At 43.4% G+C, this 27,654-nt stretch overlaps 1 long non-coding RNA gene and 1 pseudogene across 3 annotated transcripts in view; both read right to left on the bottom strand.

The window, feature by feature from the left end:
- The window catches only part of LOC309653680, a 36,073-nt gene extending 29,848 nt beyond the window's left edge, over positions 1-6,225 (bottom strand). For both annotated transcript variants that reach the window (XR_014259359.1, XR_014259360.1), the window contains exon 1: positions 6,015-6,225. This is a non-coding gene — a long non-coding RNA (uncharacterized lncRNA). The remainder of the gene's footprint in view (positions 1-6,014) is intronic.
- Positions 6,226-13,334: 7,109 nt separating this feature from the next.
- On the bottom strand, positions 13,335-13,886 carry LOC309653681 (serine/arginine-rich splicing factor 3 pseudogene; annotated as a pseudogene). Its single transcript has one exon. The product of its transcript is annotated as a serine/arginine-rich splicing factor 3 pseudogene (transcript).
- Between the last annotated feature and the right edge of the window lie 13,768 nt (positions 13,887-27,654).

Below are 27,654 nucleotides of genomic sequence, written 5' to 3' on the forward strand. Positions count from 1 at the left end.
TTCAAGAAATTCATGGAAAAGACTCTGACAAGTACAGGTTTCTGGTAACTGACTGTACTACTGAACTGAATGAATAAGCATTTTCAGAACTCTAATGAAAAACTGATGAACTCATAAAAGTGCTAACAAAAGATCAAGATGAAAAAAAATTTAATTACATGGGACTGAGTGAACTGATGAGGATGAGTATAATTTTTGTGACTTTCCGTCTGAATTAAAAAAAAAATCTCACAAGGACTCAGAGGCAAAGAATATACAAATCAATTTTCACTGCAAAGTAAAGGAGCTGTTACAGTGGAGGATTACTGGACTGAATGTCAATATTATGACATAGCATGAGTGTGTTTCATGTTTGGTAATTGCAATCATTGTTGCTTTTGTTGTGGTCATCCATGTAGAATGCTTGTTGTCAGTCTATTTATCTCTTGTAAAAATAAAATACAGTGTGTGTGTGTGTGAAAAAAATAAAATAAAAAATAAACATAAAAAAAATAAAATGCTAGACCTCATCTTTAACATAGCAATCGTTACATTAACTGTAAATGATCTAAATAGCCAAGTCAAAGACAGACATTGGAAGAGTAGATGAAAAAATCACAAGCATGATCCAACTATATACTGTCTATAAGAAGCTTACTTTAAACATCATGATATTGGTAGTTCAGAGTAAAAGGATGAAAAAGGTATATCATGTGAACATTCATCAGAAAAAGCAGAAATGGCTATATTAATATCAGATAAAGTAGATTTCAGAGCAAAGGAAATTATTAGGGGCAAAGAGGGTCATTACATAAAGATAACAGGAATAATCCACCTAGATGACCTAGTAATACTAAATGCGTGTGCACCAAACAACAGAACTTCAAAACACATGAAGCAAACACTGAAAAAGGTAAAAGGAGAAAATTTCAAATCCACAATTATTATTTGAGACTTCAACACAGCAATTTATAGAACTCCCAGAGAGAAAAATCAGCAAGGGTATGGAAGAACTGAAAACATCATCAATCAACAGGATATAACTGACATTTAAAGAACACACTCAATAAAAGCAGAATACATATTCAAGTGTCCATGGAACATTCACTCATATACCATACACTGGGTGATAAAAAAACATTAGCAGATTTAAAAGAATTAAAATCAGAGAGAGTATGTTCTCTAGCCATAATGGAACCAGACTAGAAATCAATAACAGAAAGACAACAGGAAAATCTTCAATCACATGAAAACTAAACATCACAATTCCAAATAACTCATGGGTAAAAAGTCAAGGAAAAAATTTTAAATGCATAGAATAAAAGAAAATGGAGATATAACAGATCAACGTTTGTGGAATGAAGTGAAAGCAATGCTGAAAGGCAAGTTTATAGCACTAAATTGGGAAAGAAAATATTTCAAAGAAATAGTCTAATTTTCTATATTAAAATAGTAAAAACGGAAGAGGAAAAAACACTAAACAAGCAGAAAGAAGGAAATAATAAAGATGAAACAAAAATCCATGAAACTAAAAACAGGAAAATGGGGGGGGGGAGGAAATCAATGAAACAAAAGGCTGGTTCTTCAAAATAAACAATCTAATCAAGAAAGATGTAGCAAGACTGATAAAGATAAAAAGAGAGATGGCACAAATCACAGATATCAGAAATGCAACCAGGGATACCATGACATATCCTGCAGGTTAATAAGGGACACGTTATTATGAACAAGTCTACACTATAAATTCAAAACTGTGGATGAAATGGACCAATGCGTCTACACCCAAAACTACCAAAACTCAGCCAAGATGAAAGAGACAATCTCAATTTTCCTGTAACTATGAGAAACACTGATTTTTCATTTAAAAACTCCCAAAAGAAATATTCAGGCTTAGATGTTTCACTTTTACCCAAGACTTAAAGCATTAACACCAATTTTACATGACTTGATAAGAAACGGAAGTAGAGGGAACAGTTCCTAATTAATTTTATGAAGCCAGTATTACCTTGATACCAAAACCAGACTGGGACAGTATAGAAAGAAGAAAACTACAGCCCAGTATTTTTTATGAAATTGGCTGTAAAAATCCTCAGCCAAATATTAGCAAATTAAATCCAGAAATATATAAAAAGAATAATATACCATGACCAAGCGGTATTTATTCCAGTTATGCAAAGTTGGTTAAATATTTGAAAATCAAACAATGTAATCTACCATATCCAACAGATTAAGGGGGAAAAGTCATGTGATCCTAATCATTAATGCAGAGAAAGCATTTGATAAAATCCAATCCCATTCATGATTTTAAAAAAAGAAGAAAAAAAACTCCAAGCAAACTAGGAATAGAAAAGGAACATACTGAAACTCATAAAGATGATCTACAAACAACCTATACCGACATTATATTTAACTGTGAAAGACTGAACGCTTTCTCTGTAAGATCAGAAACAAGGCACCGATATCTGCTCTCACCACTTTTATTAAATATATTACTGGAGGTTCTAGTAAGAAAATAAAGCAAAAATAAATAAATAGATAAATTTAACAGTTAAATTTTTAAAAAGTTTATTTAAAAGATGAAAGAACTATTCCTACTATGTTGAATAGGAAGGAATATATCCTACTGAATGTTGAATAGTAATATATCCTATTATATTGAATAAGGAAAACTAAAACTGTCTATATCTGAAGATGAGATGATAATCTAAATGGAGAAAATACCAAGGAATCCACAAAAAGCTTGAGAAATAATATTCGTTTGTAAATGTTTTAGAGTACAAGATCCACACAATTTTATCAAATTACATATTAATAACAAATGTGTAGAAGCTTAAATAAAAATATGTGATGCCATTTACAACTGACCTAAATAAATACTTAAATAGAAGCCCAATAAGACATTTATAGGACCTCTATACTGAAAATTACAAAATGCTGATGAAGAAAATTTTAAAAGTCCCAAACAAATAGGGAGACATACCTTGTTCATGGATTAGAAAACACAACATAATAAAGATGTCAATTCTCCCCAAGTTAACAGGCTTAACACAATTACTCTTAAAATGCCCTCAAGGTTTTTGTGGATATAGACAAGCTTATTCTAAGATTTATATGGTAGGAAGAGGCTGAAGAATAGCTAAAACAATTTGTAAAGGAAGATTAAAATGGGAGGAATTAATCTACCCAATTTCAAGATTTCGCCATAATGATGGAGGGTAGATACACAGATCAATGGAATGGAACAGAGAACCCAGAAATAGACCGACACAAATACATTTAACTTGGTTTTGACAGCAGTGCAAAAGCTATCAGGGAAGAATAGACTTTTCAAAAAATGGTACTGAAACAGTTGGACATCCCTCGACAAAAACAAACAAACAAACAATGAACCTTAACCTAAACCTTACACATCTTACACAAAAATTAAATCAAAGTGGATCATAATCTTAAATGTAAAAGCAGGACAGTTTTAGAAAAAAAAAATAGGAGAAAATCTTTGGCATCTAGAACTAGGTGAATAATTCTTAGACTTGACACCGAAAGTATGATCAATAAAAGCAAAAACTGATAAATTGGATCTCATCAAAATAAGTTAAAAATGCTTCATAGAAGATCCTTTTAAGTGGATGAAAACTCAAATTACACAGTGGGAAAACATATTTGAAAACCCCATAGGAGACAAATGACTTGTATCTATAATATACAAAGAACTCTCCAAACAACTTAAAAAAATCCAACTAGAAAATAGTCAGAAGACAGGAACAGACATTTCATGGAAGAGAATATACACATGGCAAAGAAGCACATGAAAAGATGTTCAACATCGTTAGCCGTCAGGGAAATGCAAATTAAGACCATAATGAGATATCAGAGAATAACTAAAATTAAAGTATAGTGACAACATCAAATGCTAGCGAGTACGTAGAAAAATTATATCACATCACTGGTGGGAAAATAAAATGGTTTAGCCACTCTGAGAAACAGCTTGACAGTCTCTTTTAATCCTAAAAGTAGATTCACCCTACAATGCAGTAATTGTACTCTTGAGCATTTATCCAAAAGAAACAAAAACTTAATGAAGTTCCCACAGAAACTTACACATAAATGTTCATAGCAGTTTTATTTCTAATAGCCGAAAACTGGCAACTACCCAAATGTCTTTCAATGGGTGAATGTTGAAACAAATTGTGATAAAATCTTATGATAGAATACTACCGAGCAACAACAAGGAACAAATTATTAATATATGCAAAAATTGAAATGAACTTCAAGGGAATGATGCCGAGGGAAAATTTTTTAAAAGCCAATCTCCGAAGATTAAGTAATTCATGATTATGTTTACATATTATTCTTAAAATAACAAAACTGTGGAGATGGAGAACAGATTAGAAGTTGCCAAGGGTTAGAGATGGGGGTAGAAGGTACAGCAGGGGAACTTCGTGAGGTTTTTGTGGTCCCAGTACAAATAATACAGCAATCTTGGTTTTAATCCCTAAAGATTTTTTAAAGCAATTCCTAATAAGAGGTGTCCAGATATTTAGCAATGGCAGCAGATTAGAGGTATAGCTCCCCAACATGACAACTTCGAAAGAGATCTATACTATCAATACTAATTTAATGCATATGTTAATTTTTAAAAGGCCAGTCACAATACTTAAATGGTACATATCTTAACGATATTACTCCGGGTATCCAGCTATACCAGATGGACTAGCAGGAGTTTCTGTACATTCAATCTTATTTAAGACAGTAAATCTTATAATAAGACAGTTAAAAAAAGAAAAAGAAAAAAAACAAACCTCAACTACAGTTGGATATTCTCACAGCAAGATGAGGTGAAAATACGTAGCAGCGGTTCAAAAGCTTAAGCAGTGGCACCTAAATTTGGCTGCACATTAGAATCCTCTGAAGCACTTTTTAAAAACCCTCACACCGACGGTTGGTCATGCTAGACCAATACAATCATTTTAACTCTCCTCAGACGATGCCAATGTCTAGCCAGAACCGAGAACCAGCGGACTAAGCAGAAGGGGATGTTTCTACAAAGATCTCTTAACAATAAGTCCTCTCACCCAATCAAGATTTACCTCCCCGCAAAGGGGTAAAGGAGGCTAGATGTTGTCCATACTTGCTTAGCTTTAATTAGCACTTGTGACTTGCCCAAAACCTAGATCATGTTTCCCCTAAATTTCATGTTATTCCCTAAGTTTTTCAAACCCAAGGCTAAGGGGTTTGCCAGGATGAGATTTTAAGTGCTCACACAGGGGAAGTCCCTGGCAAACCAGGACAGCGGTCACTCTACATTGCAATGTAAAGCATCCGAAATAACCCTGCCACTGCTCCCAGATACTACTAGTCTGTGCCAACCAGTGGAGAAAAGGCATTCTCCATTACTACCATGGCAAATGCTACTGTACTTACCTTGGCTAGTCCCTATCTTTTCCAGGCGCCACTCCCCTTCACCTGCTGGTGGATGCTTTGGCCAGCTGACAATGCAGATATTTTCAAACTTTAAGGTGAATAAAAATCATCTGGAGGGTCTGTTGTAACAGAGATCACTGAGCCCCACCAGAGTTGCTGATTCCATAGGGCTGGGACCGGGCCCTAAAACTTGAATATCTAACACATTATCAGGGGATGCTGGGAAAGCTGGGCAGGTAATGGTAAAGCTGGCCAGGAAAAAGAAACCCGACGTGTCAGATCATAAAGTACGGAAGGGCAAGCCCGCCAGCAGTTCAGGCCGGTGGGGGGGGACCGGGGTCCCCAGCCCTACAGGGCCAACGGCAGACCGGCTCGGGCGACCCTCGGAAGCGCGGGGTCCCCGCGGCCGAGTCTGTGCCCCCGGCCGGCCCCGGCTCCCCTCTGCCCACCCTGCGCACGGGGGCTGGAAACGGCCGCGGAGAAGCAGGCAGGGCGGGAAGGGGGGCTCCAAAGAGGGTCTGGCGACTCGAGTCGCTCCGTTTCTCGGTGGGCTCAGCGCGCGCCCTGGGGGAAGAGAGGTGGAGGTCCAGGAAGAGGGGACGGGCGGCACTCACGTAGACCAGCAGCAGCCATGGGTAGACGGCGGGCTCGGCCACCACGGGCGACTCCAGCCTCAGCTTCTCCCCCACGTTTTCGCGCGCGGCCCCCGCACCAGGCTAGTCTGGCGGTTGGGGGAGGGGCGGGGCGCCGCCGGCGGGGGCGGGACAGGCGGGCGGGCGGGAGGCTGAGGGGAGGGAGCCTGGCCTGGGCCTCAGCCGGCGCCGCCGCCGCGCCGCCGCCGCCGCCGCCGCCGCCGCCGCCGCCGGCCTGCTCCCGTCCGGCCCCCGGCTCCCTCTTTGTGGTCACAGGCCCGGGGCCTCCAGCGCTGCTGCCAACTGGGGCCGGCGTGAGGCAAGCACAATGAGCCGGGGGCCAGCTGAACCACTCACTCGCGGCGAGCGCCTCCCGCCCCGTGGACCCGCCCCCTCGCACGCACGCACGCACGTACGAACGCACGCACGCACGTACGCACGCAAGCACGCACGCACGTCTTCAGCTGCCCCCGGCCACACCCACCGGCCCGAAGTGGAGACCCGGGGAGACCCCTCGGGGCCTGGGGTGGCGGGTTCGACTCCCGCCCTTGACGTACCGTGACACCTCCCCCCCAATAATAAGACTATAATTCCTCATTAAATATGGCAGCCGGAATCCTGGCTTCTGTTCACAAAAATGCTGTGTATTTAGCCTTTGCTAGGCACCAGACCTGGACGCTCAGTACTGGCAAAAAAGGAAATGCCCTGCCCTCATGGCGCTGCCATTTTAATTGGAATAGTAGTGACAATGGTCAAGGGAGAAAATAAAGTGTCATCATCGCCACGGGGATGGTTAATCTCATGTGCGCACTGCGTGGGGCCCCGGCAACCACAAACATTATTCCAGATGTGGCCAGGAAGGTATTTTTCAGAAGAGATGAACACTGAAATTGGACCACTTTGCATAAAGGAGATTGTCAATGCCGTGGCGTGGGTGGGCCTCGTCCATCAGTTGAAGGACTGGAGAGAAAAATGAGGTTCCGTAGAAAGAGGGAACTGTTCCTCCAATGGCCTTGGCACATCAGCTCTTCCCTGTGTCTCCAGCCCAGAGTCCTGCCCTGACTTGCCTGCCTCACGGTCACATGAGTCAACTCCTTAAAACAAAACTATATATGTAAAAATACTGAATATATACAAGCCTATTAATTTGTATATGTGTGTATACATATTATATATATGTATACACATATGTTTATATGTGCGTGCGTTTGTAGTATATGTGTAAGTACTATATACAGTATACATACAAGCCTATATATTTGTGTGTATATATTGTATACATGTATGTATGTGTATATATATATATAGTATACATATTATAAATGTGAACATGCTGTATATATACACACACCCATATATTGATTTATGGGTGTGTGTATATAGACAGTGTATGTACACTGTATGTATGTATGTATACAGTGTATATTTATATATAGGTGTGTATATCTGTTGTATACCTGCATGTGTATATGTTTCTAGGTATTATATGTATATATGAATATACTATTATATACACACTTGCGTATGAATTTATATGTGTATGTCCATGTGCATATTTACATATAGGTGTGTGTGTATACATTGTATATATGTATGTGTATATATCTTATATATATGATATATGTATGTATATATACGATGAATTTCTATATACAGTACACATATTTTTATGCTATATGCTTTTATATGTAGGTGTATATGTGTGTCTATATGTATGTACGTGTATGTATTGCATATATTATATGTGTATGTATGTATACTGTCTATATGCACACCTAAATATCTTTGTATGTGTGTATATATGTATGATATATATGTACCTAGGTGTGTATATTGCATATGTTATACGTATGTGTACATACTGTATATATACAAACTATGCATTTTATATGTGTGTATGTATAGTGTATATGTATGTGTGTATTGTATATATTATGTGTATATGTGTGTATACATACTGTATATATACAAACTGCATTTTATGTGTGTATATATGTATGTGTTTATTGTATATACTATATGTGTATATGTGTGTACGCATACTGCATATGTACACAGCTGTATATTTTTGTATGCTTGTACATATGTACGTGTGTGTGTATATACACACACACCCCGTATGGATTCTGTTTGTCTGGAGAACCCTCACTGATACGGACACTTATGACAATTGAGTACCTGCTCTTTGCCAGCCAGGGAGCCAAAGGCTTGTCTTTCGGGGTCTCCCTTAAGTGTCACAAGTCCCAGGAGGGAAGGTGATGCTGCTCCTACCAGTTGAGGTGCCTCAGGATCAGTTAGGTGGACAGGGCAGGGGGCTGGAGCCTGGTGGAGCCCAGGTGGAGTTCTAGCAGCAGTACAGCCTAGCAGTCCCACTTCCCCGGGTGCTTCTCACAAAGACGCCGAGGGAGAGTCAGGATCTGAAGGAGGGGATGAGGAAGCTTCCGTGGGTCCGCAAGCCCAGACCAAGGCTGACTCGTCAAGAGTGTTAGAGGTCAGGACTGTGGTTACCCTGGGGGTGGGCTTACACAGAGCCATTCATATTCTGAAAAAGTATCCATTCTGCTCTTGTTTGTATGGTTACCCCCCTCCCCCAAATCTTTTAAAAACAGATTCTCTTGGTTGCTGGGAACACACATGGGGAAGTTGTGTGTGAGGGGGTATGATCCAGGGGACAGGGAGGATAAGCCCCCCACTCGTAGGGCCAGGAGTGGCTCAGCTTTGTGAGCTGAGGATGGCCCACGAGGTCCCAGAGAGAAGGGTCCCTGCTCCGTCCCTGCTCTGTGCACCCCATTCCCAGCCTGAGAAGCCCAGAGCCAACCCCCCCACCCCCCCGCTGCAACACACACACACCAGGGAGGAGAGCCAGTCACCGTGGCTCCCAGGCTCCGGCTCCAAGGCTCCCGGCACTAGGAGCTATTTTCAGCTTTCATGCCCTAGGACACGGCCAGAGCTATTGTCTCAGGAAACTCTCTGTCTGTCTCTCACCCGGCCTCCCTCCCTTCCTCCCTCCCTCCTCCGCTTCTCCCCCTCCAGCTCCACCTGTCCTCCCCTCCACCCTGCATTTCTACACAGGATGGCTCACAGACAGCTGCTCCCTGTGCCCACCTGCCACCATTCCATGGATGTCAAAGCAAGCCCTGGGGACTTCCCTGGAGGTCCAGTGATTAAGACTCCGAGCTTCCACTGCAGGGGACGCGGGTTCGATCCCTGGTCAGGGAAATAAGATCCCACATGCCGCACGGCACGGCCAAAAAAAATGGATAAATAAAGTTATAGTGATGAAACAGCCCTAGTGGTGCAAGGATGGGACGTATAGCTCTATGGTATAGAATAAAGGTCCAGAAACAGATATATGAGAACTTGATATGATAGAAAGTAGGGAAATTAAGGAGTTTTCAATAAATGGCATTAGGACAATTGCATATCCATGTGGGAAAAAGTAAATTAGAAAATAAAAAAAAGCAAGCCCTGGTCAGGTGTGACCTTGGGCCCAGGGCCATTGGCACATGTTGTCATGTGGGACGTTCTTCCTTAGACTCCTCCCTCCCTCCTGTGTCACTGTCACTTCCTCCAGAACCTTCCTGGACTCCACTCCACAAGCCCGGGGTGTGCCCTCACCCGCCCTGGATCACCAGAATTCCAATCCCGGCCCACCCTTCCCTGCCAGGTAGAGAACTGTGCATGGTCAATAAGACCGTAGAGGTCATTGGCCATTGCTATTGCAGCTGGAATTGTTACTGTGTTTAGATAGGGTGACCAACACCCGCCCCCAGTTTGCCCAGGACCGCTCAGGTTTGAGCGCTGGAATTCTGGGGAAACCCTCAGTCCCAGGGGACCCCAGAAGGCTGGTCAGCCTATTTAGGACAGATCTTTCACTTGATCTCCCAACCCCCGAGAGCCAGAAAGGGAATCTCCCCCCTCCTTCCATTGTAACCTTCATTCATTCATCCACTTATCCCTGTATTCAACTCCTTTATTCAGCAAGTATTTATGAAGCATCTACTACAGAGCAGACACTATTCTAGGTGCTGGGGACATAACAGCATCCCTGTCCTCAAAGAGCTCACGTTCTAGCGAGGGCAGCAAACAGTAAACTGAGAAGGTGTGATTTATTACATGGGGATGATGTCTCGGAGACCACTGCAGGGCAGGGGAGGTGGGAGAGGAAAGGGGCAGTTCTAAATGCAGGCGCTGACGGGATTGGGGCAGACCTTGCCCTGGGCCAGGCTGGTTGCTTCAACACAGCTGTCCTCGCCCAGAGCCATCCTGCCCCCGCCTCACCCAGTTCTTCCGTGATGTGTGTGGAAAATCTGTGGTTGTCACAACTGGGGGGGAGGGGACCCTGGAATCAAATGGGTGCGGCCAGGGATGCTGCTAAACCCCACACAGTGACCAGGAGAGGCCCTCAGCAGAGGATGACCCGCTCCGAATAAACCCAGTGCCATGGGGGATACCCTGCACTAATATTATTCAGACCCGCTGGTGCCCCCAGATTCCTGCACAGGCAGGGACTCTAACCGGGTCACCTCTGTATCCCGAGGTGACCTAGAGTGGGGCAGCCAGGAGGGCTGAGATGAGTATCGGGGGTGGGTGAAATGACAAATTTCTGTGCCCACTGTCCCCGCCGCACCCCAGGGGCGATGGCCTCTATCTCCTCCCTGTGCAGGTAGCTTTTCCCTGAGCCATTTCTTCTTGTCAAGGTCCCTGTCGCAGGTTGGGTTCCCCGAAGATGACGTTGAGAGCAAGGATTGGAGTGCAGGTGGTTGATGTGAGGCGTGCAGGAACAGATACAGCTGCCATAGGGTCCCACAATTCCACTCCTGGGCATAGATCCGGAGAAAACTCTAATTCAAAACTATACATACACCCCTGGCATTTCCCTGGTTGCCCAGTGGTTAAGACTCCGCGCTTTCAGTGCAGGGGGCATGGGTTCCATTTCTGGTCAGGGAACTAAGATCTCACATGCCGTGTGACAATAAAAGAAGAAAGAAAAAAGAAAGAAAGAGAGAAAGAGAGAGAGAAAAAAAGGAAGAAAGAGAGAAAGAGAGAGAGAGAAAGAAAAGAAGAAAGGAAGAAAGAAGGAAGAAAGAAAGAAAAGATACACGCACCCCAATGTTCATTGCAGCACTATTTACAGTAGCCAAGACATGGAAGCTACCTAAATGTCCACTGATGGATGAATGGATAAAGAAGATGTGGTACATATATACAATGGAATATTATTCAGCCATAAAAAGAATGAAATAATGCTATTTGCAGCAACGTGGATGGACCTAGAGATGATCATACTAAGTGAAGTAAGTCAGAAGAGAAAGACAAATATCATATGATCTCACTTATATGTGAAATCTAAAATACGACACAAATGAACTCGTCCACAAAACAAAAACAGACTCACAGACATAGAGAACAGACTTGTGGTTGCCAAGGGGGAGAAACAGTGAGGGAGGGTTGGATTGGGAGTTTGGGGTTAGCAGATGCAAACTATTAAATATAGGATGGATAAACTACAACGTCCTACTGTCTAGCACAGGGAACTATATTCAGTATCCTGTGATAAGCCATAACGGAAAAGAAAAAAGTTTTATTTATAGGTTCCATCCCTAACTGAGCTGGCCCATCCCCTCCCATGGTTCTAAGTGCAGCCCGAGGCTGCAGACTTCCCACCGTGGTCTTCAGCTCCAGAGCAAGCCACCTGCAAACCACCCACATCTTCCCAGGGGCTGGCAACTCTCCTTTGCTACTGATGCCAAGACACATCCAGATAGCAAAAATGTGACCATGAAAAGAAACTCAGGCATGTTCAAATCAGGGAAATAACATTCTTAGCTCTGTTCAGTACTCGCTTAATTTTAGAGCTTAGAGTTACAAAAAAGTTGCAAAGATCTGTACAGAGTGTACAGAGTGCCGTGGACCCTGACCCAGTACCCCTATTTCCAACTCGTTAGTACCTTAGTACGACATGTTTATCCAACTAAGGAACCAAGATGGATACATTGTTATTAACTAAAGTCCAAACTTTATTAGCATTTCCCTAGTGTTCCCCTAACATCCTTTTTCTGTCCCAGTCTCCTCTGGGCTGTGACATTTCTCAGACGTCGCTGGGTTTTGATACCTTGAAAGTTTTGAGGAGGACTGGTCAGGTATTTTGTCCCTCAATTTGTTTGTCTGTTTGTTTTCGGATGTTTTCTTATGGTTGGTCTGGAGTTATGGGGTTTGGGGCGGAAGACCCAGACAGAGATAAAAATGCCATTTTCCTCAGGTCACATCAAGGATACACACCATCAACGGGACTTATGACAAACGATTTTACCCTTGATCACCTGGCCAGTATCGTCTTTTTTTTCTTGCTGCGTTGGGTCGTCGTTGCGTGTGGGCTTCTGTAGTTGTGGCACGGGGGCTCAGTAGTTCTGGCTCCCAGGATCTAGAGTGCAGGCTCAGTAGTTGTGGCCCACGGGCTTAGTTGATCTGCAGCACCTGGGATCTTCCCGGACCAGGGCTTGAACCTGTGTCCCCTGCATTGGCAGGCGGATTCTTTTCTTTTCTTTTTTTCTTTTGCAACCAAAACTTTAATCCCAAGGATTCTCACAAAACATATTACAAATGACAGCATGAAAAAAAAAAATTGCACAGTAACTCAAAGTTCAGCTCTACAATATACTCTTAATCTGGCAGGACATTGGTATCTTGATAATCTCAAATTTCCAAAGAATATTACAAAGAGCTATGTATTCATGTACAGCAAACACAGAGGGGACGTATGACCTAACTCAAAGGTAAACTAACTTCCTTGAAACTTCTTAGATTTTAAACTCCCTGGACAACCTCTTGTCCAGTGTGAAGACTAGTGGAATTTTTAAACCTCTAATCTAGGGTAAGGGTGCGGCTTTCATTTTTACCTGCTGGCTTGGATTCACAGCACCTTTTAAAGACTGCTTGCTTAACTACAGCTGCATACCATATCCCAGCTACAGAAAGTCTTTTCAATGTTTGCCAGTGTTGTTTCCATAATAGTAAACATCACACTTTAGGTGGGCAGGAGTTAGAGTTTCATTATCAGTCTAGGCAAGACCAAAAATTCAAAGCAAATTCAATTTTGCTTAAGGGAACATTGTAAGGTAACAATTCTTCATATTACATGCCTCATAGGATCCATTTCAAACCATAGAGAATGACACCTTTATGTGTCACTGTCCCAAGAGACAAACAAGTGTGAACAACTAAAACATTTAAAAAGTGCACCAAGCTTCGGAAGTCTCAAACAAAACTTGAATATTCTGTACATACTCCTGCCAAATGAAGTTATTGCCTGTACACCACTCCTCTTGCAAAGTGGTCTTCCATTTCCCTTTCATTTGACCTAGATCGGCTAGGAGACCTAGAGAAAGATCGGGATGGCTTGTGATTTCTCTCTTGGGACAGGGATCTCTCTCTTCTCCTATATCTAGAAAGGGACCTGCTCTGGCTGACGGAGAAGGCTCTCCATCTTGGAGATGTGTGGGAGGTGGAGGACTCCTCCTCCGATAATCATCTCGAGGGCGACGACCCCAAGAAGGAGGCGTCACGATTTCGACTTCTCTTTTCCCCATTCGACAGGTCCACTCTTACTCGGCAGCCACATAGTGTTCTCCCATCTAGTTCTCGGACAGCATCAGCTGCATCTCGGGGATCTTCACATTCAACAAGAGCGAAGCCAGGAGGGTTTTTAGCACCCCACACACTTCAGAGTGGTCCATAATAGCCTAAAGCTCGTTCCAATTCAGCCTTGTTACCACTGTTTCCAAGATTCCCTACATAAACTTTACAGTCCAATGGACAGGAATCACGATGCAAGACCCTCGTGGCTCCTGGGTTTCACGGGCCACAGGGTGGTCCCGGGCCTCTAGAATCTGGCAGCTGAATCTGCTTACACAAGCTATCCTGTGGGGATGCTTTCCCACCTATGTTCCAGCCCGGGGCCCTGCTGTCTTGGCCCAGCCTCCCGGGTGAGAGGGTGAACCCCAGCTCCCTGGAGCAGACACTCAGAGCCCTGGTGACCGGACTCACAGCTGACGGGGCTGGAGCAGCGGCTGGACATTTGTGGCCAGCCTGGTGGTGTTTGGCCCCGTCTGCAGTTCCAGTTCCAGCTGAGAAAGAGCCTCCCTGTGTTATTTTCTCCTGGTTGTGTAAGGATCCCCGGTGTCATTTGACAGAAGTGTAGATGGTGTGTTCTTTCTCTCTTTTCTCCCTGCTTCCTCTCCTCCCTCTATCCCTCCCTCTCTCCCTGTCCCTCTTTCCCTGTTCCACTCTCCCTCTCCCTCTTTCCCTCTCTTTCTCTCCATCTGTCTCTCCCTCTCTCCCTCCCTCTCTCCCTCTCCCTCTCTCTCTTTCCCCTCCCTCGCTCCCTCTCCCTTTCCCTCTTCCCTCTCCCTCTTCCCTCTCCCTCTTTCCCTCTCCCTCTCTTTCTCTCCATCTGTCTCTCCCTCTCTCCCTCCCTCTCTCCCTCTCCCTCTCTCTCTTTCCCCTCCCTCGCTCCCTCTCCCTTTCCCTCTTCCCTCTCCCTCTCTCCCTCTACCTCTTTCCTCTCCTTCTTTCATCTCCCTCTTCCCTCTCCTCTCTCCCTCTCTCCCTCCCTCTCCCTGTGCCTGTTTCCCTGTCCTTGTTTCCCTGTTCCGCTCTGCCTCTACCTCTTTCCCTCTCCCTCCCTCCCTCCTTCTCCCTCTCCCTCCACCTCCTTCCCTCTCTGGAGAGGGAAGGAGGTGGAGGGAGAGGGACAGAGAGCAGGAGAGGGAGGGGGAGAGGGAGAGAAAGGGGGGTAGAGGGAGAGAGTGATAGAGGGACGGAGGGAAAGACATCTCTCCCTCCGTCCCTCTATCCCTCTCTCCCTCCCTCTCTCCCTCTCCCTCCCTCCATCACTTTCCCTCCTTCTCACTCTCCCTCCCTCTTCCTCTCCCTCTCTCCCTCCCAGAGAAGGAGAGACAGAGGGAGAGGGAGAGGAGGGGAGAGAGGGACACGGAGAGGGAGGGAGGGAGGGAGACAGAGAGGGAAGCAGGCACCCTCTGTCCTTCTCCCTCTCCCTACCTCCTTCTCCGACTCCCCCTCTCCTTTGCTCCCTCCCTCTCCTCTTCCTCTGTCTCTCCCTCTCCCTCCCTCCCTCTAGGAAAGGAAGAGGAAGGGAGGGAGAGGGAGAGAGGCAGGTGGAAGGAGAGGGAGAGGGAGAGATGTCTTGCCCTCCTTCCCTCTCCCTCCCTCGCATTTTCCCTTCCTCTCTCCCTCCCTCTCCCTCTCCCTCCCTCTGTCTCTCCCTCTCCCTCTGTCTCTCCCTCTCCCTCCGTCTCTCCCGCTCCCTCACTCGCTCCCAGAGAGGGAGAGATGGAGGGAGAGGCAGAGACCAGAGAGACGGGGAGAGGGAGGGGGGAGAGAGGGAGAGGGAGAGGGAAGAGGCAGAGAGGGAGAGAAGGAGGAGAGAGGGAAAGAGAGGAAGGAAGAGACCTCTCTCTCTCTCCCTCTCTAATTCTCTCCCCTCTCTCTCTCCCTCTCTCCCTCTCCCTTGTCTCTGCCTGTCCCTACATCTCTCCATCTCTGGGAGGGAGTAAGGGAGATGGAGAGACGGAGGGAGAGGGAGAGCTGGAGGGACAGGGAGAGGGAGGAGAGGGAGCGAGGGAGAGGGATAGAGGGAGGGAGAGACGGATAGAGGGAGTGAGGGAGAGATATCTTTGTCTTTCCCTCCTTCCCTCTATCCCTCTATCCCACTCCCCCCTCTCTCTCCCTCACCCCCTCCTTCTCCTGCTCTCTGTCCTTCTCCTTGAAACTCCTTCCCTTCTCCCTCCTGGCCCTTTTAGGCCACTCAAGCAAGCAGGAAATGCAAATCAGCACTACAAAGAAGTCTCACTTCACAACGGTCAGAAGGGCCATCCTAAAAAAGTGTAAAAACCAGAAATGCAGGACAGGCCAAGTAGAAAAGGGAGCCTTGTTAGGCTGATGGGTGGGATGGAAATTGCCAACGGCCACTCTGGAGAAGAGTATGGGCTTTCCTAAAAGATCTAAAAAACACAGCTAGAGAGCATATGGCACTTCCACTCATGGGCGTATAAATTGGGAAAACTAAAAATCAACAAGACACAGGCACCCCAAAGTATAGGGCTGCTCTGCTTACAAGAACCTCCACTTCGGTACACCTTAGATATCCCAGGAAAGAGAAAAATGGATATAGAAGTTGCGGTACTTATGTACAATGGAATATCACTCAGCCATGAAATCAATGTCATAAGGCTAGTAGCAGCGTGATGAGTGGATTTAGGCACGAAGATTCTAAGTGAAATAAGTCAAAAGGAAAAAAACACCTTTCAAAAGATATCACTTATAGAGGAAATGTAAAAATCGCTACAGATAAACTGAATTACAAAACGGAACAAACTCACACATTTAGAAAACACACTAGGGCTGCTTAATGGGAAAGCTGAGGTGGGGTGATGCATAAAACAAGGGTATGAAATTAGCACAGATACCGTTCCATAAACCAAATATGTGATAGAGAAGACCTATTCCTTGCTCAATGAACTGGACTCAACACCCTCTATTCACTGCACAAGAATATATCTGACTAGTAAGAATCTTAAAACCTATGTACTGAAATCTCTAAGTAAGAGAAGCAAGTGGGTGTAAAGCAGCATAAACACAGCATTGAAAATCAGATAAACCCCATTATAAAAATAAATTCCAAAAAAATAAAGACAGTGAAAGAGAGAGACATACTTACAAAATTCGTTCGGGGGCTGTGATGCAACCTGGATTGACCATATCTAGACCCACAGCTGAATGAGACATAAGGCTGGACACTCGTCGGGTTGCGAGGTTTGGTGAGGTTGGGTGCGCAAATGCAGACCCGTTAAAGTAATACTGCGTGGTAATCATTCCATGGGCCCAAAATCTCCAGGTTCAAGGGAATCTTCTTGCAGCAAAAACATGTATAGGAAACCCAGAGGATGGTACACCGTGTGATCGGGAAAGGTTTCTAAAACGCACCTCATTTCTCATCTCCTGGTGCTCTGGTTCGCCATTCCAGCCACTTTCCTAACAATCTCCGCACTTGGAGTATCACCACCTTTAAGTTCCTGTTTCCTACAGGTTGCAATTTGTCCTGAGGATGAATGGGAAGAGGGGGAACCAATGAGAGACTAGCTCTAGCTATTCGGACAGGCACTGCTCACTCTAATTTCTCATCAGGAAGAAGAATTAACCATAGGCTCAGCCTGCTTCCCCGAACCAGAATAGGGCCTGAAGCAATCCTGCGGTTTTGCAGCCAGCTCCCAAAAAAGCGAGTTGAAAAATGGAGCTCAGTGACACTACAATGCACAAACCTGCAGAGTTACAAATGATAACTATCGTACAAAAATATATTGAGGGAAGGCAACAAAGAGGATCTGAAAGTAAGGCAGAATTGCAGGAAACAGATTTCAGGAGGTAGATTCGAATGTCCTTTAAAGCACATGAAAAGCGGCAAAACGTTGACAATGATGCACTTGGCCAAAAAGGGCGTATGCGTTTTTTCCTGAACATATTCAGGAAAAAACGCAAAGGCCCTTTTGGCCAAGGAAGCAAGCGGGAAATGCAAATCAGCCCTACAAAGAAGTCTCACTTCCCAGCGGGCAAAAGGGCCATCCTAAAAAAGTGTAAAAACGAGAAATGCAGGACAGGCGAGGGAGAAATAGGAGCCTTGTTACGCTGATGAGCGGGATGTAAATTGCCAACGGTCACTCTGGAGAAGTGTATGGTGTTTCCCAAAACATCTACAAAACACAGCTAGAGAGCATAGGGCACTTCCACTCATGGGCGTATAAATAAGGAAAGCTAAAAATCAACAAGACACAGGCACCACAATGTTTACGGCTGCTCTGTTTACAAGAACCTCCACTTCGGTACAACTTAAATATCCCAGGAAAGAGAAAAATGGATAAAGAAGTTGAGGTACTTATGTACAATGGAATATCACTCAGCCATGAAATCAATGTCATAAGGCTAGCAGCAGCATGATCAGTGGATTTAGGTACGATGATTCTAAGTGAAATAAGTCACACAGAAAAAGACACTTATCATAAGATATCACTTATAGAGGGAATGTAAAAATCGCTACTCATGAACTGAGTTACAAAACAGAACAGAGTCACACAATTAGAAAACACACTATGGCTGCTTAACGGGAAAGGTGAGGTGGGGTGATGCATAAAGCAAGGGTTTGAGATTAGCACAGATACCGTTCCATAAACCAAATGTGTAATAGACAAGACCTACTCCTTGCTCAGTGAACTGGACTCACCACCCCATATTCACCACACAAGAATATATCTGACTAGTAAGCATCTGAAAACCTATATATTGATATCTCTCTGTAAGTGAATCCAGTGGGTGTAAAGTGCCATAAACATAGCAGTGAAAATCAGCTAATCCCCATTATAAAAATAAATTACAAAGAAAGAAACAAAGACAGTGAAAGAGAGAGAAATTCTTACAAAATTCTTTCAGGGGCTGTGATGCAAACTGGATTGACCATATCGAGGTTCACAGCTGAATGAGACATAAGGCTGGACACTCTTGGGGCTGCGAGGTTTGGTGAGGTTGGGTGAGCAAATGCAGACCCTTTAAAGTAATACTGCGTGGTACCCATTCCATGCGTCCCAAATCTCCGGGTTCAAGGGAATCTTCCTACATCGAAAACATGCATAGGAAACCCAGAGAATGGTACACCATGTGATCGGGAAAGCTTTCTAAAAAGCACCTCATTTCTTATCTCCTGGTGCTCGGGTTCGCCATTCCAGCTGCTTTCCTAACAATCTCCCCAGTTGGAGAATCAGCACCTTTAAGCTCCTGTTTCGTACAGGTTGCAATTTGTCCTGAGGATGAATGGGAAGAGGGGCAACCAATGAGAGACTAGCTCTAGCTCTTCGGACAGGCACTTGTCATTCTAATTTCCCATCAGGAAGAAGAATTAACCACAGGCTCAGCCTGCTCCGCGGAACCAAAATAGGGCCTGAAGCAATCCTCCGTTTTTGCAGCCAGTTCGCCAAAAGCGAGTTGAATAATGGAGCTCAGGGGCACTGCAATTCACAAACCTGCAGAGTTATAAATGATAACTATCGTCCAAAAATATATTGAGGGGAGGAAACGAAGAGGATTTGAAAGTAAGGCAGAATTGCAGGAAACAGATTTCAGGAGGTAGATTCGAATCGCCTTTAAAGCACCTGAAAAGCGGCAAAACGTTCACAATGATGCACTTGGCCAAAAAGGGCGTATGCGTTTTTTCCTGAATATATTCAGGAAAAAACGCATACGCCCTTTTTGGCCAACCAAGCAAGCGGGAAATGGAAATCAGCACTACAAAGAAGTCTCACTTCCCAGCGGTCAAAAGGGCCATCCTAAAAAAGTGTAAAACCCAGAAGTGCAGGACAGGCCAGGGCGAAATGGGAGCCTTGTTACGCTGATGGGCGGGATGTAAATTGCCAACGGCCACTCTGGAGAAGTGTATGGTGTTTCCCAAAACATCTGAAAAACACAGCTAGAGAGCATAGGGCACTTCCACTCATGGGCGTATAAATAGGGAAAGCTAAAAATCAACAAGACACAGGCACCACAATGTTTACGGCTGCTCTGTTTACAAGAACCTCCACTTCGGTACACTTTAAATATCCCAGGAAAGAGAAAAATGGATAAAGAAGTTGTGGTACTTATGTACAATGGAATGTCACTCAGCCATGAAATCAATGTCATAAGGCTAGCAGCAGCATGATCAGTGGATTTAGGTACGATGAGTCTAAGTGAAATAAGTCACACAGAAAAAGACAATTATCATAAGATATCACTTATAGAGGGAATGTAAAAATCGCTACTCATGGACTGAATCACAAAACAGAACAGAATCACACATTTAGAAAACATACTATGGCTGCTTAACGGGAAAGGTAGGTGGGGTGATGCATAAAACAAGGGTTTGAAATTAGCTCAGATACCGTTCCATAAACCCAATACGTAATAGACAAGACCTACTCCTTGCTCAGTGAACTGGACTCAACACCCCCTATTCACTGCACAAGTATATATCTGACTAGTAAGCATCTGAAACCTTATGTATTGATATCTCTCTGTAAGTGAATCAAGTGGGTGTAAAGTGCCATAAACACAGCAGTGAAAATCAGCTAATCCCCATTATAAAAATAAATTACAAAAAAAATACAAAGACAGTGAAAGTCAGAGAAATTCTTACAAAATTCTTTCAGGGACTGTGATGCAACCTGGATTGACCATATCTAGACCCTCAACTGAATGAGACATAAGGCTGGACACTCTTGGGGCTGCGAGGTTTGGTGAGGTTGGGTGAGCAAATGCAGACCCTTTAAAGTAATACTGCGTGGGACCCATTCCATGGGTCCCAAATCTCCAGGTTCAAGGGAATCTTTCTACAGCGAAAACATGCATGGGAAACCCAGAGGATGGGACACCGTGTGATCGGGAAAGGTTTCTAAAACGCACCTCATTTCTCATCTCCTGGTGCTCGGGTTCGCCATTCCAGCCGCTTTCCTAACAATCTCCCCACTTGGAGAATCAGCACCTTTAACCTCCTCTTTCGTACAGTTTGCAATTTGTCCTGAGAATGAATGGGAAGAGGGACAACCAATGAGAGACTAGCTCTAGCTCTTCGGACAGGCACAGGTCACTCTAATTTGCCATCAGGAAGAAGAATTAACCACAGGCTCAGTCTGCCCCCAGAACAAGAATAGGGCCTGAAGCAATCCTGTGGTTTTGCAGCCAGCTCCCAAAAAAGCGAGTTGAAAAATGGAGCTCAGGGGCACTGTAATTCACAAACCTGCAGAGTTATAAATGATAACTATCATCCAAAAATATATTGAAGGAAGGCAACGAAGAGGATTTGAAAGTAAGGCAGAATTGCAGGAAACAGATTTCAGGAGGTAGATTCGAATCGCTTTAAAAGCACATGAAAAGCGGCAAAACGTTGACAATGATGCCCTTAGCCGAAAAGGGCGTATGCGTTTTTTCCCGAATATATTCAGAAAAAAACGCATACGTGCTTTTGGGCCAACCAAGCAAGCAGGAAATGCAAATCAGCGCTACAAAGAAGTCTCACTTCCCAGCGGTCAAAATGGCCATCCTAAAAAAGTGTAAAAACGAGAAATGCAGGACAGGCCAGGGAGAAATGGGAGCCTTGTTACGCTGATGGGCGGGATGTTAATTGCCAACGGCCACTCTGGAGAAGTGTATGGTGTTTCCCAAAACATCTAAAAAACACAGCTAGAGAGCATAGGGCACTTCCACTCATGGGCGTATAAATAGGGAAAGCTAAATATCAACAAGACACAGGCACCCCAAAGTTTAGGGCTGCTTTGTTTACAAGAACCTCCACTTCGGTACACCTTAAATATCCCAGGAAAGAGAAAAATGTAATAAACAAGTTGTGCTACTTATGTACAATGGAATATCACTCAGCCATGAAATCAATGTCATAAGGCTAGTAGCAGCATGATGAGTGGATTTAAGTACGATGATTCTAAGTGAAATAAGTCACACAGAAAAAGACACATCATAAGATATCACTTATAGAGGGCATGTAAAAATCGCTACACATTAACTGTATTACAAAACAGAAGAGAGTCACACATTTAGAAAACACACTATGGCTGCTTAACGGGAAAGGTGAGGTGGGGTGATGCATAAAACAAGGGTTTGAAATTAGCACAGATACCGTTCCATAAACCAAATGTGTAATAGACAAGACCTACTCCTTGCTCAGTGAACTGGACTCAACTCCCCCTATTCATCGCACAAGAATATATCTGACTAGTAAGAATCTTAAAACCTATGTATTGACTTCTCTCTGTAAATGAATCAAGTGGGTGTAAAGTGGCATAAACACAGCAGTGAAAATCAGCTAAACCCCATTATAAAAATAAATATATTCAGAAAAAAACGCATACGCCCTTTTTGGCCAATCAAACAAGCGGGCAATGCAAATCCATACTACAAAGAAGTATCACTTTGCATTCATCAAAAGGCCATCCTGGAAAAGTGTAGACAGCAAAAATGCTGGACAGGCCATGGAGAAGAGGGAGCTTTGTTTCACTGATGACGGGGATGTAAATAGCCAACGGCCACTCTGGAGAAGTCTATGGTGTTCCCTAAAACGTCTAAAATACAGAGCTACAGAGCATACATCTCTTCCACTCTTTGCCGCATATCTTGGGAAAACCAAAAATCGACAGGACACAGGCACCCCATACGTTTAGTGCTGCTCTGTTTAGAAATGCCTCGATTTGGGTACAACTTACATGTCCTTGGAAGCAATAAATGGATAACGAAGATGTGGTACTTCTGTACAATGGAACATTACTCTGCAATTAAATCAATGAAATAAGGCCAATTGCAGCAACTCGTGGAGACTGAGGTATGATCATTCTAAGTGACCTAAGTCAGACATAAAAGGAGACTTACCATAAGGTATCACTTATAGATAGTATCTAAAAATGGCTACACATGAACTCAATTACAAAACAGAAACAGTCACACATTTAGAAAACACACTTATGGCTGCTAAAGAAGAAAGGTGGGGTGGGGTGATGCATAAACCAGGAGGTTGAAATTAGCATAGATACAGTTCCATAAACAAAATAGGTATTCGACAGGACCTACTGTATAGCTCAACGAGCTGGACTCAGCACACTGTTGTCACCGGAAAAGGATATATAAGACTGGTAAGAATCTGTAAAACAATTTATTGATGTCTCTCTTTAAGTGAATCAAGTGGATAGATGCAGAGTAGGAAGAAACACAGTATTGAAAATCAGCTATACCCCATTATAAAATTAAATAACAAGAACAAAAAAAAAGACAGTGAGAGAGAGAGAAATTCTTACAAAATTTGTTCAAGGGCTGTGATGCAACCTGGACTGACCACATCTAGACACAGAGCTGGATGGGACCTAAGGCTCTACACTCGTTGGTCTAAGAGGCTTCGTGAGGATGGGACAGCAAATGCAACACTTTTAGAGTAATACTGCCTGGCCCCCATTCCATGGGTCCCATATCTCCAGATGCAGGGGACCCTTCCTACAGCTAAAACATTCATGGGACATCCAGAGGATGGTACACCGTCTGATCGGGAAGAGTTTGGAAAAGTCACCCCATCTCCACTTCTCCTGGTATTCGGGTTCCCCAGCTCCTTTCCTTAGAGTCTCCCCACTTTGGGAAGGCAGCACACTCAACAGCCAGTTTTTCACGGCTTGGAATTTTCCGGTGAAGAAGGGGAATGGGGGGATGGAATGAGACACGAGCCTTAGATGTTTGGACAGGCATATGCCACTCTAGTTTCCTAATCTGGAAGAAGAATTTCCCTAGCCTTCAGGTGCCCCAGTAACCGGAATGGGTCTGTAGAAATCCTGCCCCTTTGTGTCTGCTTCCCTAAACAACAAGTTGAAAACCGGTGCTCAGGGGCACTGCAATTCACAAACATGCAGGGTTGTAATTGACACCTCTAATGGAGCCATTTCTTCAGCCAAGTATTCCTAAAGGCCTTGTAAGCAAGGCAGAATTGCAGGAAAGGAATTTCAAGAGGTAGTTTGCACTCGCCATTAAAGCACATGCAAAGCTGCTGAACATCGCCAATGATGCAGTTTGCCAAAAAGGCCGTATGCGTTATTCCTTAATATATTCAGGAAAAACTCTTACTCCATTTTTGACCAACAGAACAGGTGGGCAATGTAAATTAATACTACAAAGAGATATCACTTCGCACCAGTCAGAATGGCCAACCTCACAAAGTGTAAAACCTGAAATGCAGGACAGGGTGTGCAGAAAAGGGAACCCTGACAAGCTGATGGTGGGAATGTAAATTGCTAACAGCCACTCTGGAGAAGTGGGTGGTGATTCCTTAAAAATCTAAAAACCAGAGCTTCAGAGCATATGGCGATACCACTCCTGGGCCTGTATCTTGGAAAAAACGTAAATTGACAGGACCCAGGCATTCCAAAATTTATGCAGCCCTGTTTACAAGAGCCTCTACTTGGAAGCTACCTAAAAGTCCTTGGAAGGAAGAATGGATAAAGAAATTATGGTAGATATGTACAATGGAATATTACTCAGCCATGAAATGAATGAAATAAGGCCATTTGCAGCCACTCGGAAGGACCTAGATACATTCATACTAAGTGTCATAAATCAGACAATGAAAAATATCATATGATATTACTTATCAGGGGAATCTAAAAATTGATAGAAAGGTACTATCTTACAACACAGAAACAGAGTCCCAGACTTAGAACACAAACTTATGGTTACCAAACTGGAAAGGTGTGTTGGAGGCATAAATCATGAGGTTGGAGTTAGTATATACATATTTACAGAGAGAAAACTTGTAATCAACATGGACCCGCTGTAGAGCACTTGGAACTCTTCTCAACACCCTTTAGTAACCTCAATGGGAAAATAATTCTAAAAAGAATATATAGTCATCTCTGTATAAATGCATCATGTTGGTGTATGTCAAAAATGAACACAATATGGTAAATCAACTATACTCCATTATAAATTTAAAATTAAATTACAGAAATGAAAAATGATCACTAAATTCGTTTAGTCGCGGTGAACGTGCTAGTGTCACATCCCTGGACACAGACCCAATTTGGTCCCAAGACTGGACTGTTGTGGGCCTGAGGACCTCGGGAGGATATGCCAGCTAATTCACCCCCCTTGAACATGTAGTACCTGGTCCCCTCTGCATGGGATCACAATCTCCAGATCTAAGTGTGCCCTCATACTACTAAATCAACCCTCTGACACCCAAAGGATGGTGGACTCTCTGGGCTGGATGACACTTGGAAAATCACCTGGTCTCAACATATCCTGGTGTTTGGGTTCCGACCTCCAGACTTCTTCGTTAGGGTCATCCCACTCTGCAAGACAGCACCCTCAACAGGTGATTTTGCAGGGGTTTGTATTTGTTCGGGGGATGAAGGGTAAGGGGGAAGAAGGAATGGGACAGAAGCCCTTACATGTTTGGTCAGGCACATTCCACTCTAATTTAAAACCCAGGAATAGGACTTTCCCTACATCTAAGGTTGTGTCAGCAACCAGACAGGGACAGTAGAAATCCTGCCGCCTTCTGTTTCCCATAACAACAACTCTAAAAACTGGACCTTATAGGCACTTCATATTCAAAATGCCTGGGGAGCTGTAAATGACAACAGCCCTCAAAAAATGTCTTAGGGTAGGTAATCGAAATAGACTTCAAAACAAGGCAACCTTTCAATAACCCTTTTTCAAGGGGTAAATTTTACTCACACTGTTCAAAAAGAAAAGCACATATGAAGATGCTCACCATTGCTTTATGTTAGACAAATGCAAATCAGATGTACAAAGAAGTATCACCTGGAACCACTCAGAATAGCCATCATCACAATGTCTACAAACACGAAATGCTTCAGATGGTGTGGGAAAAAGAGAAACCTACTACTTATTATTATTTTTTTTAATCTGCATTGGGTCTTCATTGCTGCATGTGGCTTTTCTCTAGCTGCAGCAAGCAGGGGCTACTCATCGTTGTGGTACAAAGCCTTCTCTTTTCGGTGGCTTCTCTTGTGGAGCACAGGCTCTAGGCACACAGGCTTCAGTAGTTGTGGCTCGTGGGCTCTAGAGTGCAGACTCAGTAGTTGTGGTGCACGGGCTTACTTGTTCTGTGACATGTGAGGTCTTCCCGGGCCAGGGCTCGAACCTGTGACCCCTGAAATGGCAGGCAGATTCTTAACCACTGTGCCACCAATACTACGCTATCAGTGGCAATGTCAATTGGTAATAGCCACTATGGAGCACAGAATGGAGGTTACCAGAGTGAGGGGAGGCGGCAGGGATAAACTGGAAATTGGGATTGACATATACACACCACTATATATAAAAGAGAAAACAAATAAGGGCTTACTGTATAGCACAGGGAACTCTACTCAATACTCTGTAATGACCTGTATGGGAAAGGAATCCAAAAAGGATTGGATATATGTATAACTGCTTCACTGTGCTGCACAGCAGAAAGTAACACAACATTGTAAATCAACTCTTCTCCAAAAAAATTGAAATTGAAATGAAATGAAATGAAATAAAATAAAATAGAGCTACCAGATGATCCAGCAAGTTCACTCCTGTGCGCATATCTGGAGGAAAGCATAAATCGAAAAGACACATCTTCCCCAATGTTCACTGCAACACTCTTTACAATAGCGAAGACATGGAAGCAACCAAAATGTCCATCAACATATGAATATAGGTAAAGAATATGTGATACATATATACAATGGAATATGACTCAGCCATAAAATAGAAGAAAATAATGCCAATTGCAGTCACTTGGATGGACCTAGAGATGATTGTACTAAGTGAAGTAAGTCAGACAGAGTAAGACAAATATTGTATGATATCACTTCTAGGTGGAACCTAGAAATTGATACAAATGAACTAACTTGCAAAACAGAGGCAGACTCACAGACTTGGAAAACAAACTTATGGTTACCAAAGGGGAAAGGTGGGGGGTAGGGATAAATCAGGAACTTGGGGTAAACATACGAATACTACTATATATAACATAGATAAGCAACAAGGACCTACTGTATAGCACAGGGAACTCTACTCAATATTCTGAGAATACCTTTATCAGAAAAGAATCTGAAAAAGAATGAATATATGCATATGTGTAACTGAATCACTTGCTGTGCAGCTGAAATGAACACAACATTGTAAATCAACTATACTCCAATAAAATTTAAATTACAAGATAAAGAAAATCACCTATATTTCAAAAGAAAATAAGAATCCCCATCTATTTTTATGGCTTGATAGTTTACTTTTTTAGTGCTCAATATTATCCCATTCCCAGAATATATTAATACTATATCATTTCATTCACCTACTGGAGGACACCTTAGTTTCATTCACATTTTGGCAATATTGAATTAGGTGCTATAAATATCCATATGCAGGTTTTCCTCTGGAAGTATGTTTTAAACTACTTTCAGTAAATATCCATGAGAACACTTGCCGGATTGTACAGTAAGGGAATGTTCAATATTATAGCAAGTGTCAATCAGACTACCAAAGTAGCTGTATTATTTTTCATTTCCACCAATAACAAATGACATTTCCTATTGTTCCACATCTCCTACAGAATTTGTTCTTGTCATTGTTCACATTTTAGCCATTCTAAGTGTTATATGGTGGTATGTAATTGTATTTTTAATTTGCTTTTTCATGGCAGCATGTAATCTGGATTATTCTTCTGTATACTTATATGCATAGTGTCTATTTTCTTTGGTGAGGTGTCCATAAAGTATATTGGTCCACATTTTATTTAGGTTGCTTTCATTTTTTTCTACCCAATCTGTATTTGTTTTATTTATTTTTGTGCCTTATTGCATTAGCAAGGACTTGAAGTAAAATATGGAAAAGGAGCCATGAAAGAGGACATCCTTGCTTTTACCTGAACTTAGTGGAAAAGCTTCATGTTTTTGACCATTAATCATGATGTAAGATAAAAGTTTCCTGTAAATCTTTGTTATCAACTTGAGAAAGCTCCAGTCTATTTCTTTAACTGAGAGTT

Source organism: Balaenoptera physalus (assembly GCF_965194825.1).
Source record: "Balaenoptera physalus genome assembly, contig: HAP1_SCAFFOLD_866, whole genome shotgun sequence".
Lineage (NCBI taxonomy): Eukaryota > Metazoa > Chordata > Mammalia > Artiodactyla > Balaenopteridae > Balaenoptera > Balaenoptera physalus.